This window comes from Heteronotia binoei, chromosome 4 (genome assembly GCF_032191835.1).
Source record: "Heteronotia binoei isolate CCM8104 ecotype False Entrance Well chromosome 4, APGP_CSIRO_Hbin_v1, whole genome shotgun sequence".
NCBI lineage: Eukaryota > Metazoa > Chordata > Lepidosauria > Squamata > Gekkonidae > Heteronotia > Heteronotia binoei.
Window position 1 is genome coordinate 17,526,041 of NC_083226.1, and position 12,253 is coordinate 17,538,293.

Genomic DNA, 12,253 nt, shown 5'->3' on the forward strand with positions numbered 1-12,253 from the left:
GTTAAGTTTAGAATACATCCCAGAGGTAGTGTTTCCTCTAAGCTGAGCTAGCTCACAGATTTCTAGCCTCCAGCTCACACATTTATGTCTTAGCTCAGGAAGGATGACCCCAGAGCACACTAATTTATGCAGGAGCTCACCACTTTAATGCCAGCAGCTCACAAAATAGAATTTTTGCTCACAAGACTCTGCAGCTTAGAGGGAACATTGCCCAGAGGAGGTGCAAATTTCACTTTCCACACTGGTGCTTCTGCAGCCATTAAGACAACAGATCTTGGAATGACACCAGCTCGTGCCAATATGTTTCTATCTGATAAACAACAAAGGAAGAATACTGTTTAAAACATGTGGTCGATTGGAGCGGCTTACTATTCTGGAGGCGGGAGGGACGGCTGTGGCACACAGTGGAAGATTCTAGCCAGTCTCCTGTAGAAATATGAAACAAGAAGGGGCGGAAAACTAGGTCGTTCTTGTGATTTGGCAACAGTGCATTTTTTTAAAATGGTGTTCCTCATTTAGGCTTTTCCCAAGATTTTTGTCAGTACAGTCGTGTCAAGAGTGGGGATGGCAATTGTTTCTTTTGGTGCACATTGACATGGATCCAACAGAGCGTTACGAAGGTGGGGGGGTTGCAGAAGGATTTCTGCTGCGGAGCATGACTTTCTCATCTCCACGTTCTTACTGTAGCCCAGGGGTGGGGAACCTCTGTCCCGAGGGCCGTATGAGGCCCTTGAGAGGTCACTTGGTGCGGCCCTCGGGGATTGCTGGGCCGAACTGAGTGAGGTGGCAGCCTCTCTGGGGCCTGGCTGGCCAGTGAGGATCGTGGGGCCCAGCCACACCGTGCAGCAGCCTCCCCAGGGCCAGGCAGAGATCACAGGGCCCAGATGTACTGTGCAGCAGCCTCCCTGGGGCCTGGCTGGCTGGCCAGAATTGCTTCAGAGCGTGGAAAAGTTACTGTCACTGTTCAGTTTGCACTTGATTATCCCAGAGGGTGTGGCCTAATATGCTAATGAGTGTGTGACCTAATATGCTAATATTAGGGGATGTGGTCTAATATGCTACTGAGTTCCTGCTAGGCTTTTTCTACAAAAAAGCCCTAGAGACCTATTCATTTGCCTAGGGCGGCGGGTCATGTGTGTGTGTGCACGTGCTAGATTAGGCTCTCCCAACATGACTTTAAAAAGAAAAACAATTATTTGCATTAATTTTGCTGGCTTAAATCGTTCTCCCTTGGCGGAGTACTGTTTTTTTAAGTTGATTATTTTTTATGGCCCGCGAATGATGTTATAAATATCCATATGGCAGAAAAAAGGTTCCCCACCCCTGCTGTAGTCCAAAACGCCACTGGAGTACTATTCCTGGAGGCCTATGTCCTGGGGGCAGTTTTCGGGGCTGCGGCAGGAGTTAAAAAGGCATTGTACCTCGATGGCAGAAATTGATCGGCCCCATGTTCTCTCTCAGCCAATGCTCCCTCTAAGCCTGGGGTGTCAAACTCATTTGTTACAAAAGCTAGATCTGACATAAATGGGACTTTGTGGAGCCGGGTGGTGTGTCATAAAAGGTAATGCCAGGTAGGGGAGATATAAAATTTTTAAAGGACACAGAGAAAAACAAAGATTTTTTAAAAAAACTGGAAATAAAACATCCTTTTTTTCCCAGTTTAAATAATTTTTTATTGATATTAATAATACATTAATAAATCTAACATATACAACTATAACAACATCTAAACTCTAGCTGTCTCATTATGATTACAATATTATGTTGAGAGACTTAGTAGAATACAAAATTTGTATATTTTTCTGGTAGTTTACATAGGGCATTTTGTTGGTTTTGCACAAACTCAAAGAAATAAAACCATTTTTCAACAAACGAATTATTATCCTTTCCGCTTTCTAGTACTTCAGATTGCAGGATAGTGCTTGCTTTGTCCATTACAATTATGTCCCAGATCTTCAAGAACCATTGTCTTTTTGTAGGAAGTGCCTTGGATTTCCATTGGTGTGCTATTAAAATTTTTGCTGCTAGTGTCAGCTTTATGTTTCGGCACCTCATCATTTTTCCATAAATTAAGTAAAACTGATAATGGGGAAAAGGGAATCTTGTGATTTATAATTAATTCAATGGATGGTAAGATTTTTCCCCAGAAACTTAAAACTCTTGGACATTCCCACCAGCAGTGAATAAAAGAGCCTACGAGGCCACATCCTTTCCAACAGTTGGCGTCTTTCAATTTCTTGGCATGGAAAATCTGCAGAGGTGTTAGATACCAACGGGAGTAGAGTTTAAAATTTTGTAGTCTTAGATTCAATAAAGGGGTGTGAAATAGATTTGATTGCCAAAGGTTAGTCCAAGATTCAACAGGAATTTGTGTACTACAGTCTTTGTTCCAAGATCTTATATAAAACATCCTTAAAACATTAGCACTCTTGCAATATTTTAACTAACAGTCTCTGATAACTGACAACTCTCGCTCTGAGGAGCCTCAGACAATAGGCTTGGCTCAGTAGCTGTGCTGTGCGGTTGAGAAAGCCTGGCAAAGCAAGCCCTCCCCAAGGGAGGAGCCTCAGCCAATGGAGAGAATAGAGGCTTTGCTCCATAGCTCCTGTGAGATTGAGCAAGGCTGGCAAAGCAAGCTGTGATGCAGAAGGAAGCAAGAGAGAGGAGAAGGAAGCAGAGGACAGCAGTGGCTCGCAGGTCTGATAAGACCCCTCCAGGGGTCTTGGGCCACATGTTTGACACCCCTGCTCTAAACTGTGGCATCTTGTGCGCTAAAATTCTATTTTGTGAGCTACTGGTATTAAAGTTGTGAGCTACTGCATAAATTAGCTTGCTCTGGGGCCATTTTTCCTGAGCTGAGGCAAAAAAAATGTGAGCCAGAGGCTAAAAATCTGTGAGCTAGCTCACACGAGCTCATCTAAGAGGGAACACTGCTCTCGGCTGGATCCAAGCCAGTGACATCTTCTTCCCAGTGAGTTGTCGAGCTCCATGCAGCTTGGCTTCATCGTTGTTGAAGGAATTGCACACAGATCAATCAAAAGAGGGACTCAAGTGGCTTGACAGCAGAACATAATGGTTTGTATGTGAGAGGACATGGGTTCGGTCCCCCACCTCTCCAGTTAAAAGGGTTTTGATTTTGAGTAGCTGCTCAGGACTCAGAACTTTTGAGACCATGGAAAGTCAGTTCTGGTTGAAGCGGACGGTACCAGTCCTGATTTGGTCAAGACGAGCTGATGTGTTCGTGGATGGAATATCTCACAGCGTGAGAACACCTTTTCCTTATGAGTGAAACTCCAGGCAAACATCTTGGCCACGTGGATTGGAATCACATGAAATTGCTGAGCTGTTGGGTTAGAACGGATAAAAGGAAGTCCTTCACCCAAAGGGTGATTAACATGTGGAATTCACTGCCACAGAAGGTGGTGGCAGCTACAAGCACAGACAGCTTCAAGAGGGGATTGGATAAACATATGGAGCAGAGGTCCATCAGTGGCTATTAGCCACAGCGTATTGTTGGAACTCTCTGTCTGGGGCAGTGATGCTCTGTATTCTTGGTGCTTGGGGAAGAAGAAGATGATGATATTGGATTTGTATCCTGCCCTCCACTCTGAAGAGTCTCAGAGCGGCTCACAATCTCCTTTACCTTTCTCCCCCCCCCTACAACAGAAACCTTGTGAGGTAGATGAAGATATTGTATTTATATCCCGCCCTCCACTCCGAAGAGTCTCAGAGCAGCTCACAATCTCCTTTTCCTTCCTCCCCCACAACAGACACGCTGGAGAGGGCTCTCACAGCAGCTGCCCTTTCAAGGACAACCTCTGCCAGAGCTATGGCTGACCCAAGGCCATTCCAGCAGGTGCGAGTGGAGGAGTGGGGAATCAAACCCAGTTCTCCCAGATAAGAGTCCGCACACTTAACCTCTACACCAAACTGGGAGGGAGGCACAGTGAAAGGACTTCTAGCCCCACTGGTGGCGTTGATCGAGATGTGCAGTTTTTAGCTGCTTGTCGGTTTTTAGCTGCTTGTTTGTCGGTTTTTAGCTGCTTGTCGGTTCTTCCGCTCGGTGGGTGTTGTCAGTAGCGACTGTTCCAAAGGGTTTCTGGGTCATTCAGGAGACCGGAGTGTGTTGATATTTCTAGGGGAAAGAGAGGACAGGCTGAGCATTCGTTCAGCCGGGCCTTGAGCGACTGGTTTGTCTTTGCAGCAGTGCTGTTGGGGGAGAGATGGATGATTCACCAGATCAGGTGACTCTTGCTAGTCAAGAGAACAGAACTGAATTCTCTGTTCTCTGGGTGTCAGAATCCCTTCCTTTTCTGCGCCGGAGAGCGTCTGTGAAAGCGGCTCTTTGCCGATCGATTCCCTGAGCCTCAGGTTTTTTTGGCAGCGCTTCGTAATAGCGATTGGATTTTTGTTGTTGTTTGTTTCTGCTCCTAACAAGGTAAGAGCGCTTTTGGCGTTTCACCAGAAGACTGCTTTGAGGATGGTCGTTTTGGAAAAGGCAGCTCGGTTGAGAGGCAACGGAGCTTTTTATTCAGAAATCAGGTTATTTTGGGAGGTGCCGGCGTAACGTTTTTCCCACCTTTTTGCAATCGCAGATGAAAAGCTGTTGGCCTTTCCCAGCCTCTGGTCAGCGATATGCACAAAGCGTTTTGCTTTCAGACTGAGAAAAGGAGGTGGGAAACCCTGAGTTAAAAAGGGTTTGACACATTCCTGGTTAGGCGCTAGGGTTGCCAGCAATGTTCCCTCTAAGCTGCAGGGTCTTTTGAGCAAAAATTCTACTTTGTGAGCTCCTGGCATTGAAAGTTGGGAGCTGCTGCGTAAACTATTGTGCTCTGGGATAATCTTTCCTGAGCGACAAGGCCGGATTAACAATTAGGCCAAGTAGGCACTGGCCTGGGGGTCCCCACGCCTTTAGGGGCCCCAGGTCAGCTTCGCCCCCCCCCCCCGGTTTCCCCCCTGCTTGCAGCCCTCCCAGCCTGCAAACGCAGCCAGCAGCTGAGCCACTCTTTGCTCGACTTGCCTGGTGCGGCTGCTGGCATCGTTGCCACGTTTGCCTCTCTCCGCCTCTTCCCCACAACTTAGTAAAAGGGGCTTTTAAGAAGAAGCCTGCAGGCTGCAATGGGGGCCGCGGGCGGTAGGGTTGCCAATCCCCAGGTGGGGGCAGGGGATCCCCCGGTTTGGAGGCCCTCCCCCCGCTTCAGGGTCATCAGAAAGCCGGGGGAGGGGAGCGGAATGTCTGCTGGGGACTCTGTTATTCCCTATGGAGATTTAGTCCCATAGAAAATAATCGAGAATTGATCCGCAGGTATCTGGGGCTCGGGGGGGGGGCTGTTTTTTGAGGTAGAGGCACCGAATTTTCAGTATAGCATCTAGTGCCTCTCCCCAAAATATCCCCCAAGTTTCAAAAAGATTGGACCAGGGGGTCAAATTCTATGAGCCTCAAAAGAAGGTGCCCCTATCCTTCATTGTTTCCTATGGAAGGAAGGCATTGAAAAGGTGTGCTGTCCCTTTAAATGTGATGGCCAGAACTTCCTTTGGAGTTCAATTATGCTTGTCGCAGCCTTGATCTTGGCTCCACCCCTGTCTCCTGGCTCCACCCCAAAGTCTCCTGTCCCCACCCCCAAAGTCCCCAGATATTTCGTAAATTGGACTTGGCAACCCTAGCGGGCGGTAGGGTGGGCACTCAGATTCTGAGATAATTTGCAAGGGGCCCCCCAAGATTTCAACTGCCTAGGGCGGGGGTGGCCAACGGTAGCTCTCCAGATGTTTCTTTTGCCTACAACTCCCATCAGCCCTAGCCAGCATGGCCAATGACTGGGGCTGATGGGAGTTGTAGGCAAAAAAACATCTGGAGAGCTACTGTTGGCCACCCCTGGCCTAGGGGCCTCCACAGGGTTTAATCCGGCACTGCTAAAACAAAAATCTGTGAGCTGGAGACTAAAAATCTGTGAGCTAGCTCATGCTAACTCTAGAGGGAACACTGGTTGCCAGGTTGCTTGTCGAGGGGGGCGGATAGGATTGCCAGGTCCAGGTTGGGAAACTCCTGGAGATCCAGGGTGGAGCCTGGATAGGACAGGACCTCACTGGGGTACAGTGCCCTAGAGCAGAGGTGGCCAACGGTAGCTCTCCAGATGTTTTTTTGCCTGCAACTCCCATCAGCCCCAGCCAGCATGGCCAGTGTAGGCAGAAAGCATCTGGAGAGCTACCGTTAGCCACCCCTGCCCTAGAATCCACCCTCCAAAGCATCCATTTTCTCCAGGGGGACTTGTCTTTGCAGCCTGGAGGTGAGCTGTAATTCCAGGAATTCCCAGGTGCCATTTGGAGGATGGCATCCCTGTAAGGCACTGACACACAAAATAGACATTTAGGAGTCCCGTGGCTACAGTACTGCAGTCCGAGCACTCTGCTCATGGCCTGAGTTCGATCCCGGCGGAAGCTGGGCTCAGGTAGCCGGCTCAAGGTCAACTCCGCCTTCCATCTTTCGGGGGTCAGTAAAATGAGTACTCAGCTTGCTGGGGGCGGGATGTAGATGACTGCGGGAGGCAACGGCAAACCACCCCATAACAAAAAGTCTGCCAAGAAAACGTCGTGACTTGACGTCACCCCATGGGTCAGTAGCAACTTGGTGCTTGCACAGGGGGCTACATGTACCTTTTAATACTTAACTGAGGCGGCAGACACAGGCGTGGTGGGGTTAAAAATCATATTTTCTCTGTGGCATAGCCGAAAAGCAGAAGTCAGTAATCTTGCTTTTGCATCTGCTGTGCTTGGATCAGAAATGTGGTACATCGTTTCTGTAAGTGCATTTCGCTTTCATTATTGCAGGCTGTTGAAGTAACAGCTTGTTGGGGGCAAGGATTAACAAGCTGGAAAGGCCAAAAATGGAATCCGTTGCTTTGCATGTACATCTTCCTGTGTATCTGTGTGATGCCTGTTCTCTCTCATCTTCCCCTAGGATGTTTTGCAGCTGACTCCTCAGTTGCATCTTTAAATATGACCGCTAGCTCTGCTTTTTTTTGTAAAAAAAATGTAAATTCTTAAGAGTTGGTGTTCGTGCAGTGTTCAGATAAGATCCCATACATCCAGTTGGATCGTAGCTACCTTCAGTGGAAAGGACACAGATAGATCGTTCCCACTTTCTGGGCATTAGAAAGGGAGGGAGGGAGTGTGATAAAGATCTTCACTTCTGTAGGCAGTAGCAAGGATCCAGTTCATTATATCAGTAATAAGGCAATGGCAAACCATTTTCCCTTTGCCGATAAGGTCTCTGTGAGTTCTTCTTTTCCTATAAGGTAGGGTCAGTACGGATGGTACATCATTAGGGGAGGGACGGTGGCTCAGTGGTAGAGCATCTGTTTGGTAAGCAGAAGGTCCCAGGTTCAATCTCCGGCATCTCCAACTAAAAAGGGTCCAGGCAAATAGGTGTGAAAACCTCAGCTTGAGACCCTGGAGAGCCGCTGCCAGTCTGAGTAGACAAGACTGACTTTGATGGACCCAGGGTCTGATTCAGTATAAGGCAGCTTCATATGTTCATATATGCTCAAGTATTATCAAGAGAGGGACAGTAGCTCAGTGGTAGAGCATCTGCTTGGTAAGCAGAAAGTCCCAGGTTCAATCCCTGGCATCTCCAGTTGGTGTGAAAAACCTCAGCTTGAGACCCTGGAGAGCCGCTGCCAGTCTGAGTAGGCAAGACTGACTTTGATGGACCCAGGGTCTGATTCAGTAGAAGGCAGCTTCATATGTTCATATATGCTCAAGTATTATTAGGAGAGGGACAGCAGCTCAGTGGTAGAGCATCTGCTCGGGAAGCAGAAGGTCCCAGGTTCAATCCCCGGCACCTCCAACTAAAAAGGGTCCAGGCAAATAGGTTTGAAAAACCTCAGCTTGAGACCCTGGAGAGCCGCTGCCAGTCTGAGTAGACAAGACTGACTTTGATGGACCCAGGGTCTGATTCAGTAGAAGGCAGCTTCATATGTCCCCTTACTGCTGCCTGACCTGGATAGCCCAGGCAAGCCCGATCTTATCAGATCTTGGAAGTTAAGCAGGGTCAACCGTGGCTAGTATTTGGATGGGAGACTGTCCTTGAAGTACCCAGTCGAGGGGGCAGAAGCAGGCTTTCAGCTACCTCTCTGAGGTATCCTCCAGGCCCTCAGGAAGGGTCAGTCAGCAGAGGTTAATATGACTTTCAGGTGCAGATACACACGCCCTCACACAAACCCCTAAATCACACAAGAAATAAACAAATACTATCCCTCTACTGCTGATAGCTAAGGTGGCTGAGACACAGTGACTTATCTGAGGCCCTCCAGTGAGTGAGCCGGGGAATTCTCTTTCGCAGCTCAAACTATCTTCTGCTGCATCTCTTCGGTTCCATCCCGGCCATGAATTCAGCAGGCGCTCACAGGAGCGCAGCTTCTGAACCCACCTTGTCCGTTGACTAGTAGGTGCAGCTGCATAACAATCCCTGGATGAGCTCCGCCACCTATTTTACTACAAAACGACCCCTGGTTCCATCAAATCTGTTAAGTCTATACCCACCTTTTTCCAGGTTGTAGGGAAGTGTATAGGGTTGGATCCTGGGAAGATGCTGCTGTAATGACCCATCCCTATCTTCTTTGGAGTTTACCGTTCAGACGTTTTGAGGGCTGTGTTACAAGCACCCACTCTACTTACCTTTAATCACTTCACTTTCCCATACATCTTCCCCCTTCCTTGGAAGAACCCTTAAGCCAAGGGTGTCAAACTCATTTGTTATGAGGGCCAGATCTGACATAAATGAGACCTTGCTGGGTTGGGCCATTTGTGTCATAAAATGTAGTGCCAGGTAGTGGTGTAAACTTTACAAAAGGACACAAACATGATTAAAGATTTTTTTTTTAATCTTATAACATGCTTCAAAGATTAGCACTTGCAATATTTTGTTTATTTGATAACTGACCCCTCTTGCTCTGAATGATTGCATCAAAATCTGGAGGCACTGTCTGTGCTGTAGCAGTCTTGAGTATGTTGTTCAGGCGTGTATCTGGAAGCTGCAAAACTACTTTTCATTTCTGGACATCCACCTGTTTGGTGTCCCTGTAAATCGGTGGCTGCTCCTTGTTGTGTAGAAGGCACATAACCTTCCAAGTGCCAGTTCCTAGTCCCATACTGAATGGCAGCTAAAGGTGAGCGTGTGCATAATTTCACAGCAGTTTGAAATGTGTTAATAGGTGGCTTCCTTTTTAAGTAAGCAGCCCCGTGGTGCAGAGTGGTAAAGCAGCAGTGCTGCAGTACTGTGGTCTGAACTCTCTGCTCATGACCTGAGTTCCATTCCGGCGGAAGCTGGATTCAGGTAGCCAGCCCAAGGTTGACTCAGCCTTCCATCCTTCCGAGGTCGGTCAAATGAGTACCCAGCTTGCTGGGGGGAAAGTGTAGAGGACTGGGGAAGGCAACGGCAAACCACCCCATAAAAAGTCTGCCATGAAAACACTGTGAAAGCAATGTCACCCCAGAGTCGTAAACAACTGGTGCTTTCACAGGGGACCTTTCCTTTTCTTTTTAAGTGACTTATGTTCAAGAAGTTTAGTTGGTGGGGTATCTCTTTGTTTGGAGAAACGGCAAGTCAAGTGGAGAGGAGACAACTGAGAGGTGATATGATCACCATCTTCAAGTACTTGAAGGGCTGTCATAGCGGAATTGTTTTCTGTGGCCCCAGAAGGTAGGACCAGAACCAACGGGCTGAAATTAAATCAAGTTACGAAGAACTTCCTGACAGAGCGGTTCCTCAGCGGAACAGACTTCCTCGGGAGGTGGTGGGCTCTCTTTTGGAGGTTTTCGAACAGAGGCTAGATGGCCATCACACAGCAATGCTGAGTCTGTGAATTAGGCAGATCATGAGAAGGAGGACGGGAAGGGTTGCATCAGCGCTTAGTTCTCACCTTGGCCCCTTCTTACGCCCAGGCTAATGCTGATTGCCACTTTGGGGTCAGTCAGAATTTTTTCTCCAGGCCAGTTTGGCCAGGGATCCTAGAGGTTTTTTCTGCCATCTCCAGGGCACGGAGCAGGGGGTCACTGGGGCTGTGTGTGGGGGGGAGGGGAGATATTTGTGAATTTCCTGCATTGTGCAGGGCAGGGGTGGCCAAACTTGCTTATCGTAAGAGCCACGTAGAATAAATGTCAAAACGTTGGAGAGCCGCAAGACACGAGTGTCGGATGTTTGGGAGCTGCAAGATGGATGGAAGGAAGGGAAGATGATGTGAGGGGGAGGTAGAAAGAAAGCAACTTTAACTTTAAATGCATTCGCCAAGCTGCTGGCTTGGCGAAATGATTTAAAGAGGAATGCCTTCAAGCCAGCTAATGGGGTGGTGGGGGCTTCAAGAGCCTCACAATATGTGTGAAAGAGCCACAGTTTGGCCACCCCTGGTGTAGGGGATCGGGCTAGATTTGAAGGGGGCAGCTAGTAGGCGTGGCAGGCTGGTGGTTTCCTGGGGTGCAGGACCAGCTAGTGATGCCCAGGCTTCTGTGAGATGTGTGACTTCACCCCCTCCCCAAACTGTTAGGGTGAATCCAGCCATGCTCCAAGAACTTGTTCCCCAACAGCAGAGCCACTTCCATTTCAGGAAGTTTTCTTAGTGGAGGAAGGCTTCAAACTCGGCTTAGTTTGAGGTAGTTGAGAGCCAGTTTGGTGTAGTGGTTAAGTGTGCGGACTCTTATCTGGGAGAACCGGGTTTGATTCCCCACTCCTCCACTTTCACCTGCTGGAATGGCCTTGGGTCAGCCATAGCTCTGGCAGAGGTTGTTCTTGAAAGGGCAGCTGCTGTGAGAGCCCTCTCCAGCCCCACCCACCTCACAGGGTGTCTGTTGTGGGGGAGGAAGGTAAAGGAGATTGTAGGCCATTCTGAGACTCTGTCCTTGAAAGGGCAGCTGCTGTGAGAGCCCTCTCAGCCCTACCCACCTCACAAGGTGTCTGTTGTGGGGGAGAAAGGTAAAGGAGATTGTGAACCGCTGTGAGACTCTTCGGAGTGGAGGGCGGGATATAAATCCAATATCTTCATCTACCTCACAGGGTGTCTGTTGTGGGGGAGGAAAGTAAAGGAGATTGTGAGCCGCTCTGAGACTCTTCGGAGTGGAGGGCGGGATATAAATCCAATATCTTCATCTTCATCTTAGTTGAGGCTTCAGACTTGGCTTAGATAGGGGTAGTACCTAATTTTCTACAGGTGGCCTGAGTTCAGAAATAGGGTATGAATATGAGCAGTGTCCTCTTAAGCCAGGGGTGGGGAACTGTGGCTCTCCAGCTGTTTTTTGCCTACAACTCCCATCAGCCCCAGCCAGCATGGGCCAACGGCTGGGGCTGATGGGAGTTGTAGGCAAAAAACATCTGGAGAGCCACTGTTCCTCCCCCCTGTCCTAGGCAATGCCCATATGCTTTTGCCGAGTTACCGTGCTAATCTACGAGCAGAGATGAACAATGAGAAAGCAACTTCAAGGCTTTTCTAATTATCAGTAATGGTTAGTGAAGCAGCTTGAAAGCCACCTGTACATTCTTGGAATCCCAAAAAAAGCTTTCAAAAGCTTTTTCCACTTGTGAGGCTCTTTGTGCTAGTTCAGGAAGCTTATTGAAGTAGAATCTAAACTTCTGTCCCACTCCGCCTAGTGATTCAGAAGATTGCAGGGCACGCTGCATCCTTTAATATTCCCCAGACTTTCAGTGCGTAAGAGTCACTTCCAGTGTTCTCTCTAAGCTGAGTTAGCGTGAGCTAGCTTACAGATTTTTAGCCTCCAGCTCACGCAGTTTTGTTTTAGCTCAGGAAAAATGGCCCCAGAGCACAGTAACGTATGCAGGAGCTCACAACTTAAATGCCAGTAGCTCACAACTTGAATGCCAGTAGCTCACAAAGTATAATTTTTGCTCACAAGACTCTTGCAGTTTTAAAAGCACGAAGGTTCTTTCTACCATATGTGGTGGACTTGTGAAAGGGCTAAAATGTTTTGGCAAATGATTCAGCAAGAGATTTCTAAGATTTTGGGATATGAATTCAATAAAGTGGCAGAGACTTTTCTGCTGGGATTACAAATGGAAAAAATTTCCAAAAGAAGACAGAACTTTAATATGGTACTTGCTCTCAGCTGCTGGGACATTGAATGCGCAGCTGTGGAAGCAAGAAAAAATACCAGAGAAATGGGATTGGATTATAGAAGTTATGTCATGGAGTGAAATGGACGAACTAACAAGAAAATTAAGAGACTATGATTTGGAACTCTTTAAGTTGGA

The 12,253-nt window shown here is 48.0% G+C and overlaps 1 protein-coding gene across 1 annotated transcript in view; it reads left to right on the forward strand.

The window, feature by feature from the left end:
• Nucleotides 1-12,253, forward strand: part of ATP6V1A (ATPase H+ transporting V1 subunit A) — a 42,794-nt gene that overhangs the window by 7,651 nt on the left and 22,890 nt on the right. The gene's annotated exons all lie outside the window — the stretch shown is intronic.